Below are 24757 nucleotides of genomic sequence, written 5' to 3' on the forward strand. Positions count from 1 at the left end.
AAGTTATAGTCCCAATGAACATTCTGTAAAAGTACATCTGATGTAAAATAGGGACTATTAACTAGAGCCCTTTAGCTAGCTAGGTTGCACATCAAAACAATGTATCAAATATCAATCAATTATGTCATCAAAGGCTTGAAAAATGTACTAGAATGTAGCCTACCGGAGACAAATCGCCAGGCGTTCAACTGGGCTGATGGACTCCCGGTAGTTAGTATCCATCCGGGTGATCCTGGCTCCAACCACCTGGAGCAGGTGATCGAACTGGCTTCGGTCCAGACGAAAGTAACTTCGGAATTCCTGTCCAAACAGTTGAAGCTCTTGAATTAGACGGTGGAACTCCCCTGCCTGCTTTCGGGACTTTAACCATCTCTGGACCCACACAGACCTGCGCTTTCGGCGGGGCTGGTCCCGGCCCAACAGCGCGATCAAGACCACCTTCCTCAACGTTGGTCTCATTTTTGAAAGAGCCTACTCTGCTATCTTTACTATTATTGCATTTTGCTCCAAAACTGCATTTTGGAGGGAAATTATACTATGGCTATCACAATTCATGTGTGTATGTCATCGAATAAATAATATACTTGGCAAATAAATTAATAAGAAATGTGAAAAATTATGCAATCAAACTGTTTTTATGTAATCCCACATTTTTACTGAATATGTGTGCAAAAAAAAATATCTACATTCATATTTTGCTACTTTCTGTCAAGTCTACACATACAATTTGATGCATACGAACGTATGCACCACACAGAACGCACTGCAACTGCCTCTGCAACGCATGCTGCAAGGCAAATGCAGCGTTCCATTGGAAATGAATGTACTTCTGGTGTGTCGAAACGCAAAACACAGTCGGTGTGTTCGAAGCGTGAGCGTCGGGGCTCTTAACAACACTCCCCTATACAGAAGACTCCTTCGTTCAATGACTCTTGTGTGTAATGGTCATGAGCAAGGGCTCTTGTTAGATTAGCTAGCTAGGCATTAATGATGAATTAACATCATGTGGACAATGGCAGATTTTTGTCCTATTCTGAGAATGGACTGCTCTGTTACCCACACCCTACTTTGTAGCTAGTAGTGTTGGAGACACATTATCCTATTATTTGTTTAATTTGCCCCAAAGCCTTGTTGATATAGCAAATTTGAGCTATTAACCTTTGCTTGTTGTTTTATTTTAGTTGTTACTCCTCCTTACACTATCTACATGGGGAAAGACAAATATGTACGTAAGTAGCTGATCATTTGAAGTGTTTTTCTAGTAACAAACCAAGATTGTTTTAGCAGCATTGTGAGGTAGCAAAGTGACTACCTAGCCAGCAGATCCAACACATTTTGCTCACAGCTGCACTAGGGTCGGACAGGCTTCCTGTGTAGAATAAGACAAAGAGGAGCCGGCGCGAGACATGGCTGGGAAAACGTAGCTCCATCCAGGGATGAGAAATGTGTTGGCCCATTAACCCCCCCCAAAATTGTCCCATTATCTCAACTGTTACACCAGGAAGATTGGATGACTGCTAGTTTAACGACCTTGCAGTAGCCATAGAACCCATCATGGAATGGCACGTTGCGTTGAACAACAAAGGAGCTGATTGGCTGGCACTGCAATTCCAAAATGGTTCAGTGACTTCTGCTACCTAGCAAGTGGACGAAAAGGGCAGTTTCATGGAAAACTAGCAGTGGCTTAATCTCAGTGTAACAGGATAATGGGACAATTCGGAGTACAACACATTTCTCATTCCTGGATTGAGGTACTTTTTCCGAGCCAAATTTCACGCTGGCTCTGCGGTGTTTTAAGGCTTCCGCATGGTTTGGGTTGGCGAACGTAACAGGTGTGATTGCGTACTCCCTTAAAAGACCTTAGCCAAAACAGTACTATTTTCAAGCGATTTTCAGATGCCGTAGCCAGTATACACTTCCGCAAAATAGTCAGAATTATTGTAAGTTAAGAAATCTGCAGTATTTCTCAAGCGATAAAATGTGCATGAAAACAAATATCGTTGAATGACAAACACTTAATTGAAGAATCCCTGATGTTGACCGAGGAAGGGGCGTAAGACTTCGGCTCCAAACTTTGTCTTGCCTCGAGAAAGAATGTGTGAACGAACAGCCCAAAAAAACCTTCCGACCTGTTTCGGAAGGGAAGGTTGCGGACTACTTTACTTTACACAGGAGGCATGTCCGAACCTAGTTCAGCTGTAATCAAGCGTGTCGGATCTGACTACCCAGCTTACTTTCTGCTGCTTTTTCACTATTCGATGATCTCATCAAATATGGATGGCCTGAAGACGTGAGAAACTCATATCCATTTCTTCTTGTAACTCAAACCATGAAATACATTATTAGGATTTGACCATTTGATGAGTCTGACCGTTGGTTCTATGTATACATTACTCTATGTAGTGTTGAAGAATATCCACCAGGTGGCCCTAGAGCTAGGCTAATAGTACAGTAGTCCTATATCAGCTAATAGTGCTGTGGTAATATGCATGTCATTGATTATTTTATTATGGAGGTGTTATTGCTGTTATAATAGTAACCGTAGTTTATCCACATGAAACCTGTGGAAATAATATCTTCTGCCCATGTGTACCTTAGAATACCTAAGGGACTGACAATTGAGGATATTCCCAAGGAAGTCTTGATTGACTGTGTACAGCTTGTGAAAAACAACAGCATCCAAGGTAATACATTGAGTGGCCCGGTGAGTTTGATTAGAATAATATAATAGTAATGTACAAACCTCCTCCAGGAAATGTTGATATCCTTTTAACTCAGGATGTAAAATGAACAACTTCAATGTTGTCACCATTGGCCAACCTAAAAAAAAACTGGGGACATGGATGTAGGCCAAATAGGTTTCCATCGGCACAAGGAGGTCAGTGATTTCTCTCTTCTGGCAAAATGTATCTGTGTAACTTTCGGATCTATTAGGCTACTTTTATAGATCTCAGCTTTCATTGTCAATATATTTTTTAGCTTCTATTGGTGTTCTATTTGAGTAATATCTATGAAATGATCATTTAGACTATGTCTACTGTTTTGTAGATTAAGACTGTGGCAGTAGAGAGGAAGATGAATGAGATTGTGAACAGGTTGGAGAAAACAAAGGACGAGCGATACCCTGATCTGGCAGCAGAGAAAGAGTCTTGAGATACGGAAGAGAGAAACGAGAAGAAGGCCCAGATACAAGATCTGAAAAAGAAAGATAAAGATGGCATAAAAAAGAAAAGAGAGCTGGATGAGCTCAAGTAAGTTCTCTTATCTCTGTCCAACCCTAGCTACATCACCTCTCTTCATCTGCCATCCCAAAACACGGTGAATAGTCACTTATGTGAATGATAAACTCACACAGTAATTGTCCATTAATAGCAGTTAATCTTTTCTGATGACGAGTGACAATATGACAACAACTGAGGTGAGTTGATTAACAATATAAACGGATGTGTAGTCTGCTTCTTTCAGAAATAGACTGGCATATTAATTGGTTATATGACTGTGTTGTAATATGACCATTATGTCTGAAATGTATAATTGTATCTTTTTCAGGATGGAAATGATTCGGATGACTTCATGTAAAAGGACAATATCGGACATACTCCACCACCTGCAAGTAAACATTGTCGGGTTGGGCCCTCACTGTTATACCGGACAGTGCTTTGACATTGTATATAGATCGATAAAATTGCTACTGTATTTTTGGAACAGTACGTGTGCCAATTTTGCAAAAATTTCAGGACTCTCTGAACAGCCTGGTTTCCCGACGCTTCTTGAATTTCAAAGGATAACATTCCAACAGCATTGATCTCTTGCACTGAACATCCTCTGCTTGACTGACAAGAGGGTAACAACAACCCCCGATTCCTCAGAAAACTGCTGCGAACGATTTAGTCTTGGGACGGCTATACCTTACAGGCTCTATGATCCAGTTCAGTATTGTTGCATGTTGACCTAATGATATGAATTCATATATGATTTCCTGACCAGTATGTCTATGGGTGAAATTAAATGAGTATGTACATTTTTTTAAATAATTTACCTGGCCAATGCTGCAGACGTTGTCCTGGCCAGAGACTGGAACATGTGAATTGTGTCCTCGTGAATCCATGCATAAGGTTTGTCTTGGATGTTTCTTTGAAATCAGTGAAAGATTGCTGACATTGTGAATAAAAATCACCTTGTTTATCAGCTCAAAGTTAAATTTTAAACAAAAACTGAACTGCCCATAAGGTATGTTAATTGCCCAGTTCATTATTGAGACAATATGTTGACATAGCTTTGCTAATGAAGTGGGATGTGTAATGAATGGTTTGTGCTGCTTGAAAGTTGAGAGAATGGGTACCACCAGCTTTCTCCTTCCTGGGTGATCAGAGCTGGGATTGAATTGACACATGCTGGTTTTTCAGTATAAAGCGTGACATCTCTATTTCTCAATGCTGTGTGTGGATGCAGCTGTGGTTGACCTCTGGTCCACATCACACAGACTGAAACGCAGGTTGAGGCACGAGGAGTGTGTCCGAATTAATTATTCTGGAGGACTTGCATTTCATTTGACATCTGCGTAAACAATTTCACTCCAAACAACCTCTAAAAGCAGAATAAAAGGCCTTTGTTTCAATCTGCATGTGATTTGCTTGCCACTACATGAATAAGACTGGGTTATTCTCAGTGACAGGATGTCATATGTAACTATAGGCCCCGGTCTCTGTTTATCAACCAACTGTTGACTATGCTTATGTCACATGCCAGTATTATTTCAAGGACTGGAACATAGTGTACAAATGTCCTGTTTTCCATGAAGGTTGTTTCATGGATGAGGTATTTAGATATTTTTCAAGTTATGAACTGTTGAATAAAGGCATGCTTTTGAAGTTATAGCTGACCTGACAGTTGGTTGTGTGTTTAAACAAGGAACTTATCACAGCAAGCATACGTGGGGCAGCTCATGTTTTAGTTCTGATTAGAAGTAGCCTACATTGTACCGTTCCTGGAGAAACGGACCTACTGTAATGTGTTAGAAGACCCTAGGTAACAGTTACAGTACATTACCACATGGGATCCTGTATGATTGATGAGTGATTATGGTTTGGTTGGTTAATAATGATATGTGGCGCTGACATCGGTAACCCTTTCTCAAGAGATTTACTGCTTGGGTAGCATCAACTTGAGCTGTATTACTGTAAAAAGAAGCCAAAGCCGTATACTTTTTAAGTATTGTGGCAGTTCAGTTGCTCCTTTGCAAGGGAGTCATTGAGAGTTCAGCCAGAATTCCATATTCTGGTCTCATTTTATTAGTTCTGTTCTATGAGTCAATCCCAGAAGAGGTCCCAGTTATTTCTGTAATGAGATTTACATAGATGTACAGCTTTGAAAGAATAAAAATCATGTTACACCCATTGTAACAACATGAAACCTAAAATGTACTTACATTTACCTTTACATTATTTCACATTTTGGGATTCCATTTTCTTTAGGACCACTAGATGGCAGATTGTTGCATGTTTCAGGTGCATGTCTGTAATGGACCAATAGCTGTACTAAATATCCCAGTTATAATCTATCCTCTTTGGTCACGGACATGTTAAGGGGCAGTTAGATGTTTAAAAAAATGCCCCCCATCCCAAATATATATAGTTTTTAAAACAAAGACCCCCCCTACTGTAAAAAATGTGCACACCCTCCCCCCTCCTTGAATTAACTCGAAATAAGGTTTACAACCACATATAACTGACCTTGTGTTTATAAACGCGGATATAAACTTTGCCACTTAAGCATGCAGAAGGCTCACTCTCCCTGCCTGTTTCATTTACACTACTATCAGAGCCGGCTGCAGACAATGATCAGCCTATGCAAAGAATTTTCCACCAACAAGTTTGTGCCAATGCACCACACAACCAATAAGTAAAGCATACAGACTTAGGGTGCTTCAATATCATGGTTTACGTTTTCAACACCACAATCAAATAGACTATGTCAATGTCGACAAACAGATGTTGGTGAAAGTCTAGATTTGAAATAAAATGTCACTAATTACTGTTTCAAACCATGTGAGATATTTTACCTAATGGTGTCACTAAGAATGCGGGGAGTTCTTATGACATTGCCTGTACAGGGCCCAGAACAACCACTCAGAGTTTACAGGTAAAATTTCAAATATTTACCCTATATTGAAGCGTTAGGCTCTAGGCGCATGAGGAATAGCCTCACGGATTGGAGACAAGCCAGAGCCTGTTAAGCTTTCCTGAAGAACTGGGTCTGCTGGGAGCATATGTGGCCACAATATTAGAGGACGACTTGGGAGAGTGATGATCTGATAAACTGGAGAGTAGACCCACAGCTGATCAGAATGGAACAGGGCTTTTGCGCCATTATTCAAATAACATTTTCACCGCAGCCTAGAATTTTGTACTCACAACAATACAATTATTCATTGCATTGTGGTGTTGTAGGCTAGTCTTGGTATAATAATTGTATTGTTGTAACGGCTTTCATCGGAAGAAGAGGAATCTTCAGTGGGATACGTGTTCATCTTTATTATAAGGAACTGAATACAAAAGGAAAACCCGAAACAGTCCTGCAAGGTGAAACAAACACTAAGCAGAAATACAACTACCCACAACTAAAAGTGGAAAAACAGGCTACCTAAGTATGATTCCCAATCAGAGACAACGATAGACAGCTGTCCCTGATTGCCAACCATACCCGGCCGAAACATAGAAATACAAAAACCTAGACATACAAACATAGAATGCCCACCCAAATCACACCCTGACCAAACAAAAATACAAAGCAATCTACGGTCAGGGCGTGACAATTGTCCTTAAACAAGATCAATAGGGGAGTTTTTTTGAGTGGGGTGTCTCATGTCTTCACTGTTCTTTCTTACACACTGAAGCACTTGGCCTTTCTGCTGCCTATCAGCTATTCCTATTTGTTGTGGGTATATATATAGAAAATTGATGCAACTTTGAATGATTTCTTGTGAGGTATGATTGCTAGTTAGCCTATTGAGGAACTCGACAAACAATCCACCTACCACTATTGTCACTATGAATGGTGGATAGAGGGCAGGATAGACAGACTGGTATACTGACCTTTGTTATAGTAATAGTTAGCACGCGGAAATGCGTAGATCGGGAGGCAGAGCTGGTGAGTCCAGGGCATATGGTGGATCAGCTCAGACCCCAGGAGCAGGAATACATAGTGTCCCTGGGACAGGACACTGGGGGGTGAAGTCTGGGTAGTCGCTCCCGATGAGGTTTGCTGTGTCCCCAGTCACGTCGGGGGTTGAGTCCAGCGGCAGCAGGACCAGGACTGGAGCTGGGTCAGGTGGTGCATGCTGGGCAGGGTCATCCTGGACACCCCGAATGTGACTCAGAGCTGTTACTGGGTCAGTTGAGGCTGTATTGTCAGCAGCTGGTGACAGTGGTGTGGCTGAATCCAGGTCAGGGCTGGACCGGTCATCGGAGGTAGCAGCAGACCGGTTCGGTGCTGCTGGAGGGTCCCCTAGTGCAGGGACAGGCAGAGAGTTAAAGGCAGACAGGTAGTTCTGGCTGGTGATGATCTGGTGGCAGTGAGGAATAGGGTACAGTCAGCAACATAGACTCACTGCTGTGTGGCATAGGCCATCTTAGCGGGGGAGAGGGTTCCCTCAGACTCCACAGCAGTCGAGGGGGGATCGGGAATGACATCTGGTATGGGTCTCCATAGCAGGCAACCCCTGAGGACCAGCGTCGGGCGAGGACATAACATGTCCATGCCCAATCTCAGTCGCAGCCATGCCTGACAACGGTGCTGGGGCTGGAGAGGCAATATAGTCAAAACCATTGGTCACAGTCACACCTGGGAAGGAAGCCGGGCCCTAAGAGACAACCCCTTGCTACTGTCCTCCATATGACTGTCCCATGCTCTCCTCTGCCACCCTCTGGAGAGGGCTCCCCTGACAGGAGGAATCCTGGGATCTGGTCCTCTGCTGCACAATGCAAAGAAGACTCTATATTCTGCTCAATATGGGCAAAACGTGTACTCCATACAACGTAGGCAGTGATGACCACGGTGCTGCAACTCCCTGGTACTCCCGCTAATCCACCCGCTTGGTTGTTGGGGATGTGGCCCCACCTGGTGCTGAGTAGTATCCCACAGGTGGAGGAGAGGGGCCATAGGCTCCAGAGAGGGGTATAATCCACATGGTAGTAGTCCACTTGATACCTCAGAACCATACTCCACTGGACCGAAGGTGGGCAGTGTGGAAAGTACCCTGTGTGGTCTCTGTGGGGCCCCATATTGTAATGGTGTCAGCAAAGTCACAAATCCATGAAAGAGAGCGACGCGGCTCTACGTATTTTACTTGTTTGTGACTCACTGACACCGCCCACGTTCATAGGGGAATAAAGCAACCCAACAGTTAGCACACAGGAACTTTATTTAAACACACTGAGGAAGATGAATTTGGGCATGAAAAGTGGGAAAGGTTGTAGAATAGTAGTGGTTCTGTAATGTACAGAAACAGAGGTAGTGAATACACACATACTGAGTGCAGACACAAAGGCACAGATACAGAATCTTACAGAATTGTATAGGGACTGTATAGATTGGTATAGAGGACTGTATAGATTGCTAATGCCACTTGCAGAGTATTATACCACACAGTAAACTCAGAGGGGCAACATGCAATAGTAGTAACTGACCATGAAGAACAATATACAGTGTCACACAACTCACTTTGGGCACGTACTCCATCTCTCAAGTCCAGAGATACGAGTGAGTCCAGTTGTTGATAGGCAGAGACCAAGATGTTGCTTTTTGCCACTGCTTGAGGGAGACTGCAAGTGTTGTGTGCCCTGCAGAGTCAAGAGGATGGGCAGATGTCCAGCCCCCTAGTAACCTCCTGAACAACCTATCAGGGCACAGGTCATTCAGGTCAAAGAGAGTTTGAGAGGTATGTTTAGGGACCTCTAGACTCTCAGGCAACAATGTTGTGAGGTGCTGATAACAGTCACCGGCAGGGAAATTGTAACCGCCAAAACCCCTTGATATAGACGCATGCAAGCAGATGAGGAAATTTGGCTAGGATGAAATTATGAAGTAAAAGCTATATTTCCAACTGTCCCTAAGTGGTATAATTTGTCATTCATTGATTTGATTTGATCAATAATCAAACTTGATGTCGGCTACAGATTTGTTTGGTCAAAGTTTCTCTTCAATATTATCTCACAGAGACATGCGGCTATAGGCCTATGTTTTCCTCATGCACTGCAAGTCGGGATTTCCATTTTTTTTTCTTACGTTTGTCTTGTTTTGTCATAAATGAGTAGGTTGTGTTAATTCCGTCGGGAAGATAAAAGCAAATTGGTGTCTGGTTTTCCTACTGGATAACTTTTTTTCCCGTTTGTGACTGACAAAACAAGGCATTTTGGTGGATAATTAGTTTGTCTCTGGAGCCTGTCTTTTGTGGAGAAAAACAACTTTTTTGGTGGGGAAAATGTAATTATGCCTGGGAGGCAAAGGTTACCCAAATCAAACAAAATACTAGTTTGGCAGTGACATTCTGAAAGTAAAGCACTATACCAGGACAAATGAGGACAGACTACCAGGGATCATATCCAGTTCTGTCACAATAGTTTCATTTCATATTTATGAGAAAAACAGCAAATATCCTGCCAAAGGCCCTATGTTTCCCACACCTTTGGATTCAGTGCTCAGAGCTCTTTTCCTAAACTGAAGTTTAACTTCAGGACCCTGAAGGTAGCCCTAAATCCCTTACAAAGCTTTTTCAGGTCTGAATCTACTGTTTTTCCCACAGTACATTTAAGAGGGTACATTTCAAAAGAGCTAGCCTACACAATATGGACATGGCACACAAAGGTGATGGAGGCCTGTCCTGAACATAAAACGAAGCAGTTATTAAGCGGAGGAGGGCGTCGGCTATGCTGGCAGGACATAAGGCCACAATGGAAAGAAGGGCCTCTGAATGCTGCCACCTCTGATGGTCCTCTCCATATGGAGACGGCAGGTTTTTGTGTTTATTGGAAATATGCAGTCATCCTCTCCAGGAGCCCACGGCATGACCCTGCCAGAGCTTAAGCTTCATCTCCATCCCAGCCCAATTCTCACAGAACCCAAGCACAGTGCAGCGCTGGGGTGAAGAGTGGAAACCTGGCTCTGCTAATAATGACCAGTGAGAGCGTGGGAGCAAATTGTTCTTCATTTGCTTCGGTGCCGTACGGTAGTGAGGCAGATGCTTATGTGCTTTATGGCTGAGATTTAGGGCTGGTGGTTTTCCGGACCTAGATTAACCCTGTTCCTGGACAGAAAAGGCATTTTCAATGGGGATTATCATAAACTGGGTCCAGGATACCAGCCCATACAGTACATTTATTCAAATGCTGTACTGCTTTACCACAGTGGGGCCTATTCTCAGCATGGAGCTCCCAACTCCTGCCCATGTGGCCCGTTTGTATAACTCCTACCCTAAACATTTTTGCTCTGTGGATGTATTGGCATCCATTTAACGCTATAGCTAGGCAGTCCTGTCATTTCCTGTTTAGAGAGAGATGAGGAAAGTTTCCCTAACTGTGGCTGGGGAGCCCATGGTGGCTTCTGTCAGCTATGGTTTACCCCCATGCTGGTGATAATAACATATTCCTGTGGGTGACAGGGCAGAGGCGGGACCCGGGAGGACCACACACCTCCACGTATAGAGGGTCTGACTCTGGAGGGCAGACTGAGCTGTACCAACTACTACCGACCCGACCAGCTGGAGCCTCCAACAAAAGCAAACAAGGCTGTAAAATGCAGAGTGGGGGTGCTCACCTTGGAAAGGAACCCCTCTGGTGTAAGGAAACATAGCCTGCACATGGGGGGGGGGGGGGGGGGTTGAGCACCCCCACAAGAAGATGGACTGTGTTTCTCCACGGATGACCACTGTGTGTAAACTACCCAGGGAGGGTATAAAGGTCAGGGCTCGGTGCGTATACGTCAATGACCTACTATTACCAAGCCTCTTTCTTTGTATTTGTGCATGATTGTTTGCATGTATGCAAGCAAGCACAGCTATTCTGAGATTGTGTCCATGTTTTTTGTGCATGTAAGGGATTTTACAATTAATCCAAAGGGCACACGCTGTTTTAATTCATGTTTCCACCTCATTTCAATGAAATTAGGTTGAGCCAATTTGGAATAGACAAATTGACACCCATGGGAACATGTTTTATTTGTTTATATGCATTGTAATTTCTTGATATTTATATTTATTCCAAAATCTTTTGCCTTCACAGCTGCCATCAAACAGAACCCATCTCACTATCTGAGAGGATTGTACCATAGTTACAAGCAGAGTTCCCTGTGGATTTACCATCAGCACATTTCACCACGCCAGCAGCAGGATATAGGCATCTGTAATCTGTGCACCAGCAGGATGGCCATCTCACCTATCCAACCTGCACCTCTCACAGGACAACAAGGATTCCTCCAGCTCCTCTCACCCACCCATGAGGCTTTTCTGAGCCAACAGTTAAATTACCTCAATAAAACGTATTTATGCATTGATGTATTTTCCCCCCTCCTTCAATAAATGCTGTATTTCAGATATTTTAATGAGAGGAACTCGGTTAGTGTCATTTCTACAGACTTGGTTCAGAGCATTGCCTTTCTGGATCAAAAACTGTGGATGCATTTATTCACATATTTGCACATTTTGAGACAATAGCAGCAATCACTCCCACCAGCCTAGAATAATGAGATCTAATGCTGTGCAACAACCCCAGCATCCTCTATCTTTATAATGTAGGAGTGCATATTTGAATAATGACTGTTTAGTGTTGATGGTGGGGGAGCTTATGCTGAGCATCTGGGTTAGGAGGACTGAGTCCCTGCCACAGGAATCCACAATAAATTCCAGCCATGTTGTGATGCCCTTCATCCGTCCAAGATCACTTGGCTCACCCACAATCTCCTGCCTTCCACTCTGACATCCTTTAGGGTAGGCGACTCTGTGTCTTGGAAGTGAGTGGAGCCACAGGGGATAGCGAGAAACAACAGGACTGTTTAAAAAGCCTTGTGAATATTTTGCACAACTGAATTCTCGTTTACCACATAGAGCATGTTTCTTTATAAGGATTACCCCAGAGACAACTTAAGTTAAAGAGTTGGGTTCCCACATACTGCATACCAAGGCCCCCCTAAAGAGTGACTGTCTACATGCCAAAGAAAAGCCAACTCTGAACTGTCTGTGTTTTCATGTTTTATCCAATTACATAAATAAACCACAATTAAGTTAAATGCCTGGAGAGACAGTCACAGCTGCACAGATATCATTGTGGTGAAGCCGACTGTCATAATTAGAGGCGCTTAGTTATAATCGTCTCTTCATTGTTGAAGAGAGTTTATTTATTTGTAACCATTTTCATTTGTGTCATGTTATCATTTTTCTTGGAGACCTGAAGTTGAAATAGTTTTACACTAAATTGCCTCGGGATTTGGGTTCTGGCATCATTCTTCACTTCATGTCGTTATTACTTCACAAAAAATGCTGTGCAAGGCAGATACTGTACTGCAGTTGGAACTGTGTTATTTTTGTGAAACAACATATTTACGCAACTTCTTGTTGATAATGATTTTACAATTTGAAGGAAACCACTATATGTACAGCATGGCTCCCATGACAGTTTAAAGTGTTGATAAGACTTGTCTGAAACCAGTATGTCGATAAACTTATTTAGGCTGGACATCAGCAAACAACACTATTAACGTGGGACGGTTATTTGTGTGTACTGTAGTCATGTCCATTGTCTGCTTCCCACATGTTTCTCCTCTGGCCGTGTGAATGTTTCCCACAAGTTGATGGAAAATTCCTGTCACTATGTCAACACGGCGAGGTCCTTGTTCAGTTGCTCTACAATTCTTACATGACAGTGGCCTATCAGACCGAGCAGCACATCTCAGACACACGTGTATTTAGAATAGTGTATTTTGGCACATGTTGCTGTGCTGTTCGTGTTTCTATCTTCACCTGAGCTCCCCTGTTTAGCGCAGGAGCTCTGGGAAATCTCCAGCTCCAATTCCATTTGAGACCCATCACTTGTCAAAGAGTTGTAATAATGTCACAATAGCGAGGAAAGCCGAGGATTAAATGTATTCTGTTTCACACAGCCCATTACTTTAAGAGTAATGTACACTGAGTATACAAATAATAAGAACACCTGCTCTTTCCATGACCAGGTGGATTCAGGTGAAAGCTATGATCCCTTATTGATGTCACTTGTTAAATCCACTTCCATCAGTTTAGATGAAGGTGAGGAGAAGGATGTTTAAGCCTTGAGTCAATTGAGACATGGATTGTGTGTGTGTGTCATTCAGAGGGTGACAAAAGATTGAAATGCCTTTGAACAGAGTATGGTAGTAGGTGCCAGGCGCACCAATTTGTGCCAAGAACTGCAACGCTTCTGGGGTTTTCATGCTCAACAGTTTCCCGTGTATCAAGAATGGTCTACCACCCAAAGGACATCCAGCCAAATTGACACAACTGTGGAGTCAACATGAGCCAGCATCCCTGTGGAACGCTTTTGTCACCTTGTAGAGTCCATGCCCCGACGAATTGAGGCTGTTCTGAGGGCAAAAGAGAGAAGGTGTTCCTAATTTTTGAGATACTCTGTGTATGTATGTACTCTCTGAATGTATGTATGTGTGTGTGTGTGTGTGTGTGTGTGTGTGTGTGTGTGTGTGTGTGTGTGTGTGTGTGTGTGTGTGTGTGTGTGTGCCTGCGTGCGTGTGTGTGTATGTATGTATGTATGTATGTATGTATGTATGTATGTATGTATGTATGTATGTATGTATATATACTGCTTAAAAAAATTAAGGGAACGATAAAATACACATCCTAGATCTGAATGAATGAAATATTCTTATTAAATACTTTTTTCTTTACATAGTTGAATGTGCTGACAACAAAATCACACAAAAATTGTCAATGGAAATCAAATTTATCAACCCATGGAGGTCTGGATTTGGAGTCACACTCAAAATTAAAGTGGAAAACCACACTACAGGCTGATCCAACTTTGATGTAATGTCCTTAAAACAAGTCAAAATGAGGCTCAGTAGTGTGTGTGGCCTCCACGTGCCTGTATGACCTCCCTACAATGCCTGGGCATGCTCCTGATGAGGTGGCGGATGGTCTCCTGAGGGATCTCCTCCCAGACCTGGACTAAAGCATCCGCCAACTCCTGGACAGTCTGTAGTGCAACGTGGCGTTGGTGGATGGAGCGAGACATGATGTCCCAGATGTGCTCAATTGGATTCAGGTCTGGGGAACGGGCAGGCCAGTCCATAGCATCAATGCCTTCCTCTTGCAGGAACTGCTGACACACTCCAGCCACATGAGGTCTAGCATTGTCTTGCATTAGGAGGAACCCAGGGCCAACCGCACCAGCATATGGTCTCACAAGGGGTCCGAGGATCTCATCTCGGTACCTAATGGCAGTCAGGCTACCTCTGGCGAGCACATGGAGGGCTGTGCGGCCCCCCAAAGAAATGCCACCCCACACCATGACTGACCCACCGCCAAACCGTGCTGGAGGATGCTGCAGGCAGCAGAACGTTCTCCAAGGCGTCTCCAGACTCTGTCACGTCTGTCACATGTGCTCAGTGTGAACCTACTTTGATCTGTGAAGAGCACAGGGCACAAGTGGCGAATTTGCCAATCTTGGTGTTCTCTGGCAAATGCCAAACGTCCTGCACGGTGTTGGGCTGTAAGCACAACTTCCACCTGTGGACGTCGGGCCCTCATACCACCCTCATGGAGTCTGTTTCTGACCGTTTGAGCAGACACATGCACATTTGTGGCCTGCTGGAGGTCATTTTGCAGGGCTCTGGCAGTGCTCCTCCTGCTCCTCCTTGCACAAAGGCGGAGGTAGCGGTCCTGCTGCTGGGTTGTTGCCCTCCTACGGCCTCCTCCACGTCTCCTGATGTACTGGCCTGTCTCCTGGTAGCGCGTCCATCCTCTGGACACTACGCTGACAGACACAGCAAACCTTCTTGCCACAGCTCGCATTGATGTGCCATCCTGGATGAGCTGCACTACCTGAGCCACTTGTGTGGGTTGTAGACTCTGTCTCATGCTACCACTAGAGTGAAAGCACCACCAGCATTGAAAAGTGACCAAAACATCAGCCAAGAAGCATAGGAACTGAGAAGTGGTCTGTGGTCGCCACCTGCAGAACCACTCCTTTATTGGGGGTGTCTTGCTAATTGCCTATAATTGCCACCTGTTGTCTATTCCATTTGCACAACAGCATGTGACATTTATTATCAATCAGTGTTGCTTCCTAAGTGGACAGTTTGATTTCACAGAAGTGTGATTGACTTGGAGTTACATTGTGTTGTTTAAGTATTCATTAGATTTTTTTGAGCAGTGTATATTTACAGTGCCTTCGGAAAGTATTCACAGCCCTTAACTTTGTCCACATTTTGGCCTACATACAATACGCCATAAAGTCAAAGTGAAATTTGTTTTATTATTATTATTATTAGGAGGGTGTTCCTAATGTTTGGTATACTCAGGGAAGGAAGTGCATGCAGGGAAATCGGCCTCCACTGGAGTACATATAAACATCCGTGTGAAGTTGTTTTGAGACCTTTGTTTTGCAGTCAGGCCGTCTCTCAAGTTTTGCAACAACTTTATAGTGGAATCTTGAGTGCTCAGTCATTCCTCGCTTTGTCTCTCCTGATTGTCTGGCTCGTATGAGCTTTGGGTGTATTCACAATGTTCAACCTTTACAATAATAATAATAACATGACGTTACCACCACCCATAATAGTACAGAGAAACACACAGCTGTCTTAACAGATCCTGACCCCCTTCCCCGCACTGCTGTGGCTCCATCTGGGTGGCGTTAGCCTGCCTTGCCAGTCATGGCCCTCCCCTCCCCATGGGCTCCAAACAGGCAACCACAGATGATGAACTCAGCAGAAAACGCCTGGGAGGAGGGGGGAGAGGCCCAGACCCCGAAGCTCTGTCCAACACTTCCATTCTTCCTAAATTGCTGTGAGGAGGAGGCCTCTTGGATTAGTGTTCCCACAGTTGTAATGTGTACAGTAGTGAAAATCTACCAGCCCAATGTCTAGGATCAGGAATGGCACAAACACAAGCAGATATTAACAAATTACTAATTGCTATCTAGCATCAGATAACCACTGCCTGTGGTGGTGGTGGTGGTGGTGGTATGTTCATCCAATTGACTTATTCTTGTTACGTAACCTACAGGTTTTTTTAACGTATGTAATTGCTAACATCCCCCTTTGATTGAGTTGCCATATTGAATCAAGGTGCCACTGCTACACTGTAAAGCAGGGACTCATTTCTAAAGTCTAGCTGGACTTTGTAAGGTCTGCATGCTGGAGAGACATTGTTATTCTTAAGACAAGGAAATGAAGAAGCAATTTACAGAGCACTCCTCCCATGAACTCTGGATGGTTTTTGTGGATTCAGGACCATTTTAAGAGCAGGGGGAAAATGGGAATCATTCTTTGTTTAACTTGAACTGTCCTCACATGATACTTGATTGATATTGTTTCACAATATACAACATGTTTAGACTGGAATGCATAGTATGGTTGCATGTCTCACTCTCCATTGCCCACCCTTCTATTGTGGAATTATCAGTGGAATATGATTTTGTTTGATGATGGGATTTATGTCTTTGACCTGGCTCAGGGTGTGCATACCTTTCAGAAATAATTCTCTGGTTGCATCGTCCACAATCCAGACCGTGAGAAAATGAATAATCAAATCAGTGGAAAACAGTAGGGAATGCATGCCTCTCCTGACAGGAGTGGAGTAATAGGATTGAGGTATGCAAAAAATGTCTGACTTTTAGTCCGCTAAATCCGTATCAAGTAAACCAACAGCATCTACCTATAACATCTAACAAAAAAGCTCAATTTTGAGAAGGTTCTTATTTGAGGCGCACTATATTTTAGAATACTTTTTTTTTTTTTTTTTCGAGGACAAGTAATTGACAGTAACTTGGAGCGTCTTTTAGTGAAAACACTTACAAGTTCTCAATACAGGAATAAACTATTCTTTAATTTATAATTTTAATGGTATTTAATAACTGGGAATAATACATTATCATGACTTTTGATGCATATGTTTCTACATTTGTTATTGAAAGGAAGGGCACTTGGAAACCATAACGTTTAAGAAGGGGTAAGAATAGAGTGGTCCAAAGTCAATGTTTTGTATCTGAACTGTGGAGTATGGTTAGCAATATGACCTGACCAAAGAAAGACCCTTCCAAGATGTCTCCCAGAGTGTAGAGCAGATGTAAGCCATGTGGGTCCAAACCTAAGCGGAAAATTAGAGACCACTTTTGGACAACCTGTTTAGACGAAAACATGTCACTGCAAAATTACAATGAAAATAGGTTCATTCACTACGAGATTGAGCTATTTGGTCAAATTGAATGTTAGAGTTTCTTGTTGAGGATAAGTGGGTGCCCTTGTTCACAGATCATAACAACGTAAACAAAACATATCGGCTTTCAGAGCATGAAATTACAGGACTATTTTCCTGCAGCTTGGTAAAATAAGAAAAGTCATTCCAAATTAAATCAAATATTTATTTTACAGTGTCATTGATCTCAAGTACCCAATTACATAGTGATTAATAATGTTTGACACATTGTTTATTAGACTTAATTAAAATAAGCATTGAAACACTATGCAAATCCCTAGTGCCAAATTGGAATATTGAAGCAATGTCCCAAAAATACAACAAAGAAGTCAGCGTATGTATAGCACTGCCAAAGACTGGAAATGGTTCATTCTAATGTGCTCTGACTGTCTTGTTATTTCAATCTGTAATAAAATATATAAATGGAGAACTAAATGAAATCTATCTATCTATCTATCTCTCCAAACATATGGTTTTAATCATTAGATACCTATATTGTTCTCTCTGTCATGAAAACAAACAAATAGATAATACTTTCATTTAGTTCTCCATTTATATATTTTATTACAGATTGAAATAACAAGACGGTCAGAGCACATTAGAATGAACCATTTCCAGTCTTTGGCAGTGCTATACATACGCTGACTTCTTTGTTTTTCCTTGTTGTATTTTTGGGACATTGCTTCAATATTCCAATTTGGCACTAGGGATTGGCGTAGAGTGATGCAATGCTTATTTCTCTCCAAAAATATGGTTTTAATCATTAGAGAGCTATATTGTTCTCTCTGTCATGAAACGCAAACAAATAGATAATACTTTCATTTAGTTCTCCATTTATATATTTCATTACAGATTGAAATAACAAGACGGTTTATGTCTAAATAACAAGACCGTCAGAGCACATTTGGAACCTCTGAGGACATTCTGCCGCCGTAGCTTTTCCTACAGCTTTAAGAAATAGCATTGGATACTGTAATGAGGGTCGACCCTTGTGAAATGCTCAAGTTCAGAACGGTCACAGTCCTCTACATGTGTGGTTTCAGTCAGCTAAAGGGGTCATAAAATTTAAGCTTAGCTGGAGTGTAAATGTCACTCAAAGAGGGTAGGTCTCTGAGTACACAAGGTGAAATATCCTGCCACACAAGATGAAATGTCCTACTCTGAAATACCATTGGACTGAAGGGACCTTTGACCCACAGAGCTAGAAGAGGAGGTAGAAGAACCATTAGGATTGTGCTATGTTCTTAATACTTCCAGTGAGAACATCTAAACCATGTATTATAGACTACAATAGTAGTCCCATCGCTCTTACAAAGAATCACCAGCAAACAGTAGAATGATGCCGTTCTCAATCTCTGTCATGTCTTATGTACAGACTTTCTAAAAGCGTTGACTCGACCACTGTTTGATCAGCTTTAATAACGCAGGTCTCAGAACAGTCTATTTAAACACAGCTGCACCTGTAATGGGTTCCATTGATGATGTCAGATTCCAGGTAAGGTAGTGTCTCCTGATGTTTCTGTCACCTCCCTCAATGGCCAGACTGGATATGACATTATGGTAGGGATCAATCCCTGGAGTCTCTATGATACAAGACTTGTGAAAACAATCAACGTACGTGTCTCACTACTCATAATAGCAGCAGGTGGGAATGTGTGATGTAAGAGAAAAGAAGCGAGGTGGATCCAAGTATCTGACACACATTGTGTTGACATAGTGAAATATACCATGCCTGATCCTTGATAAATTCAAAGGTTATTCTGTGAGACATATCAGTCAACATTGATATAATCTGATGTGTCCAAAACAGACATTTGTCTTCTGTCAGACTGTGTGAATGAAAGTTATTATTGGTAGAAGGCACATTTCAGATAGACAATAACCCATTGTCAAATATTTAATGGTCACGTTATTACAAGCTTGTAAAGTTGCCATTGTGACTTGGATTGGCAAGAGTGACTGCAGGTGTCGCTTCCCCTATTTCAGCCTGCTCTCTGGTAAACAGTGATCCATTGGGGTGTGTTAAAGGAGAAAATAATTAGCATGTCACTTTTGGCAGTCATTAAATCCACTTCTCAGGTAGTCAAGTACCATGTCATGCGTCCCCTGTTGCAACCGGGTTGTCAATGGCATTTGGAAAACTTAAATAGGAGGAAAGAACTTTTACCTTTGCAGAGACAGCTGCTTTACTATGCACAGGAGTGAGAAAATACATGTGTGAAATGTATTCCACCTGGAGAGAAAAAACTTGGCTCTGCTTCCTGACTGAACATCTGGTGCAGTTTATTCTGGCAAGCATTATGTTTTTCACCAGAGCAAAAGCACAACGCCCTATTACTTTTCAGTTTTTGTGTTTGAACTGAGAATTAGAAAGAAGTAATTTCTTTTCATTCAACAGCAATAATCTTTATTAAAGAAATTGGAGAACTTAAAGGCCCAGTGCAGTCACAAATGAGATTTTCCTGTGTTTCATAAACACTATATATACAAAAGTATGTGGACACCCCTTCAAATGAGTGGATTTGGCTATTTCGGCCACACCCCTTGCTGACAGGTGTATAAAATCGAGGACACAGCCATGCAATCTCCATAGACAAACATGGGCAATAACTGTTAGTTCGGAGCTTCATGAAATAGGTTTCCATGGCCGAGCAGCCGCACACAAGCCGAAGATCACCATGTGCAATGCCAAGCATCGGCTGGAGTGGTGTAAAGCTCACCGCCATAGGACTCTGGAGCAGTGGAAACGCTTTCTCTGGAGTGATGAATCACACTTCACTATCTGTCAGTCCAACGTACGAATCTGGGTTCGGCAGATGCCAGGAGAACGCTACCATCCCCAGTGCATAGTGCCCGTTCACAAAAAGAGGTCCATACAGAAATGGTTTGTCAAGATCGGTGTGGAAGAACTTGACTGGCCTGCACAGAGCCCTGACCTCATCCCCATCGAACACCTTTGGGATGAATTGGAACGCAGACTGCGAGCCAGGCCTAGTCGCCCAACATCAGGTGTCCACATACTTTTGGTCATGTAGTGTTTATTTCCACATTATGAGGTTGGAATAATACTGTGATATTGTGAAAATTATTATATTGCCATTTTAGTGTAAGGGCTGTTTGAAAAGACTGCCTGTAATTTCAGTGGGATGGAGTTTTGGTGACATCACCCTAAAGTAGTTAATGGGCCAATAATAAAGATAGTTCCAAACCTGACTGCTAATAACAGATAGTTTTCAGTTTTCCTCTCCCTACTCAGACTACACACAGACAGTCCTAGCTAAATTCTTGCTTGATAAACTGCTAATTTCTTAGAAGCTGTTTTTGTTTCTTTTTACCATTTTAATTAAAAAACTATCTCAGTCAGGTACTAAATTGTTACTCAGAAATGATTTGATATTGAGATAAAAACGGCTGCATTGGATCTTTAATAGAAATGGATTATCCTGTGTACCCCCGTCATGGCAATATTTCCCTCTTTCTCCCCCATGTATTGTAGGGCCCACACAGTGTAAGAAGGGACTCTGATATGCTGTAAAATATTGCATGAGAAATGGTCACCATATGTCTCCTTGTGAGAAATGGTCACCATATCTGTCTCCTTGTGAGAAAAGGGTCACCTTATCTGTCTCCTTGTGTTTACTTGCAGCTGTTATTCCAGACTGACGATAAGATAGTGTTTTTCCCGAAAATACAGAAATCTTATAAAGCCATCTATTGACACTAGGCAACTGATAGTGTAATGTGCATTTTCACAACCAAAAACATCCTGGCAGCACAATAGTATACCATGTCAGCCTAAAGCTAGCTAGTAGGCAATGGCATGATGATGATATTCCAATATGGCTGTCTTAAAATCCAGGACTTTTACTCTTGTCAACAATCACCTGGCAGCTGACAGCTCAGACCAACACTTGGCTGTGGTATGTCACAGGAGCTCCACGCTCATACCTACAGACGTACACATTATGTAACTTTCCATCACTCGTACTAGTCCTTCTCACTGACTTTTATAGTGGACTTTTACTTTTACCTCCATGTGAAGTTACTGTTTTTCATGGCTGGTAATTGTATCCATGGAGCGTTATGTGTCTGTCTGTCAGGGGTTGGAGGGGCGGTCCAGTCCGGTTGTCAGCCAAGCCAGGCCAGCAGCGTGACATGGTGTGGTGGTGGTAGCATGGGCCTGCTGTAAGCTGCTGTAAGCTAAAGGCCTGTCTGCCAGCTGTAGACACCCAGACAGAGGGCCTTTTTTCCACCACGCAGTCAGCAGACACCAAGGGTAAAGGACAGCCATTAGCTCATAAAGAGGCCAAACAATCCCCAGGTCTGTTTTCCCAGCGAGCAGCGACCACATAACGAGACCAAGGCAACCAAAAACAAGTTTCACTCATAGTCGTTACTCATTAGTGGTGGCAGTCTTGCAGTTTGGTGAAAAATAATGCAATAGATTATGGTAATTGAGGTCTGAGGGTTTAGAGTTATACACATTCAATGGGGCCAAATAGCAGTTATTGTTCAACTCTTTTAGTACAAGGGAAACTGAAACCAGTGAAATGGTCCTCAAATGACATGTTGACCCCTGGCAAATAATCTGCCCTCATATATTTTGGGTTATTCATGGAAAGTGTATTGGTGAAGAACGGAGTGTATCTGGGGGTTCAGTTGTATAGACGTGTCTTAGATGCTACAGATGGGCCTGTGAAATGAGTGTGTCAGCAACAGACAGCAACTGTGACCCCAACAATACGCCTGGCGCCAATACAATAAGTATTATATGGAGCAATTATTCTCTGCAGACCTCATAGTTTACCGTGCTTCGCATTAAAATGTTGTTATACAGTTGAAGTCGGACGTTTACATACACTTAGGTTGGAGTCTTTAAAACTCGTTTTTCAACCACTCCACAAATGTCTTGTTAACAAACTATAGTTTTGGCAAGTCGGTTAGGACATCTACTTTGTGCATGACACAAGTCATTTTTCCAACAATTGTTTACAGACAGATTAATTTCACTGTATCACAATTCCAGTGGGTCAGAAGTTTACATAACCTAAGTTGACTGTGCCTTTAAACAGCTTGGAAAATTCCAGAAAATGATGTCATTTGAGTCAATTGGAGGTGTACCTCTGGATGTATTTCAAGGCCTACAGTGAGGGAAAAAAGTATTTGATCCCCTGCTGATTTTGTACGTTTGCCCACTGACAAAGAAATGATCAGTCTATCATTTTAATGGTAGGTTTATTTGAACATTGAGAGACAGAATAACAACAACAAAAGTCCAGAAAACCGCATGTCAAAAATGTTATAAATTTATTTGCATTTTAATGAGGGAAATAAGTATTTGACCCCTCTGCAATACATGACTTAGTACTTGGTGGCAAAACCCTTGTTGGCAATCCCAGAGGTCAGACGTTTCTTGTAGTTGGCCACCAGGTTTGCACACCTCTCAGGAGGGATTTTGTCCCACACCTCTTTGCAGATCTTCTCCAAGTCATTAAGGTTTCGAGGCTGACGTTTCGCAATTGGAACCTTCCGCTCCCTCCACAGATTTTCTATGGGATTAAGGTCTGGAGACTGGCTAGGCCACTCCAGGACCTTAATGTGCTTCTTCTTGAGCCACTCCTTTGTTGCCTTGGCCATGTGTTTTGGGTCATTGTCATGCTGGAATACCTATCCACGACCCATTTTCAATGCCCTGGCTGAGGGAAGGAGGTTCTCACCCAAGACTTGACGGTACATGGCCCCGTCCCAACCGTGAAGTACAGGGGTGGCAGCATCATGTTGTGGGGGTGCTTTGCTGCAGGAGGGACTGGTTCACTTCACAGAATAGATGGCATCATGAGGGAGGGAAATTAAGAGGATATATTGAAGCAACATCTCAAGACATCAGTTAATAAAGCTTGGTCGCAAATGGGTCTTCCAAATGGACAATGACCCCAAGCATACTTCCAAAGTTGTGGCAAAATGGCTTAAGGACAACAAAGTCAAGGTATTGGAGATGCCATCACAAAGCCCTGACCTCAATCCAATAGAAATGCGTGGGCAGAACTGAAAAAGCGTGTGCGAGCAAGGAGGCCTACAAACCTGACTCAGTTACACCAGCTCTGTCAGGAGGAATGGGCCAAAATTCACCCAACTTATTATGGGAATCTTGTTGAAGGCTACCCGAAGCGTTTGACCCAAGTTAAACAATTTAAAGGCAATACTACCAAATACTAATTGAGTGTATGTAAACTTCTGACCCACTGGGAATGTTATGAAAGAAATGAAAGCTGAAATAAATCATTATCTCTACTATTATTTTGACATTTCACATTCTTAAAATAAAGTGGTGATTGTAACTGACCTAAGAGGGAATTTTTACTAGGATTAAATGTCAGGAATTGTGAAAAACTGAGTTTAAATGTATTTGGCTAAGGTGTATGTAAACTTCCGACTTCAACTATGTCATTGGAGTATACACTGAAAGTAACAATATAATTAAAAGGTGTCATTAAACGTTCCAGTTTTATTTATGCTTTATTTACGGTAGCGGTTAGTTATTGCAGCACTCACAATGTTTTTTGTCAAACTGCAATGATAAGATCCATGACCAGTTGAGGAGGGCACAAACATGGTAATCAGAGACAGCATCTGTGTGACTGAGCATAATGCTGGCTCCACATTGACTGTCGATAAAACTGTTTCTGCCCAAATACGCAATTTTTAAAGACGCATCAAGCCAAAATCTTTCTCTACACACTGTGACTGTGAGTGATTTATGGTTGTACATGTGGTAATGGTTTTGAAAAGCTGCTGGAGGTCATATATCTTGTGGCAGCTTGCACACCACATGTGCCAGTAACATGTGAAAGAGAAGCCATTTTAACACAGTGTCTTTTACACAGCCAACCATTGAAATCAGACACACCTTCTCAAATTTAAACGCTGCAGTCTTTTCATATTGTCTTCAGGTTTTAAAGCTTTTTCATTTTACAATCTGTTTCCCACTGTAATATTGATGAGGTGAAAAGCTAAAGTGGTGGAATCCCTCTACACATTGCAAATCCGTATAACCACAAAAATATGGGATTTGGGTGGATTTTAGGCGACGTTTTTGTTAAAGTTCACGTCCCTTAGATCTCATGAGACCTTGCATGTTTCAGAGAAGACAGACTGGCAGTGGGGGAATTAGAAAACTACTCAAGTAAAAGAGAAGGTCACCTAGTAAAACACTACTTGAGTAAAAGTGTAAAAGTATCTGGTTTTAAATGTACTTAAGTACAGTGGTGGAAAAAGTACTCAATACTTAATATTAAAGGGAAAAGA

At 42.4% G+C, this 24757-nt stretch overlaps 1 pseudogene; it reads left to right on the forward strand.

Annotated features, from left to right (window-relative positions):
* Positions 1 to 1266: 1266 nt before the first annotated feature.
* LOC109900749 (coiled-coil domain-containing protein 25-like) lies at positions 1267 to 5373 on the forward strand (annotated as a pseudogene).
* Positions 5374 to 24757: the final 19384 nt, after the last annotated feature.

The sequence above is a fragment of the Oncorhynchus kisutch genome, linkage group LG12, assembly GCF_002021735.2.
Source record: "Oncorhynchus kisutch isolate 150728-3 linkage group LG12, Okis_V2, whole genome shotgun sequence".
Lineage (NCBI taxonomy): Eukaryota > Metazoa > Chordata > Actinopteri > Salmoniformes > Salmonidae > Oncorhynchus > Oncorhynchus kisutch.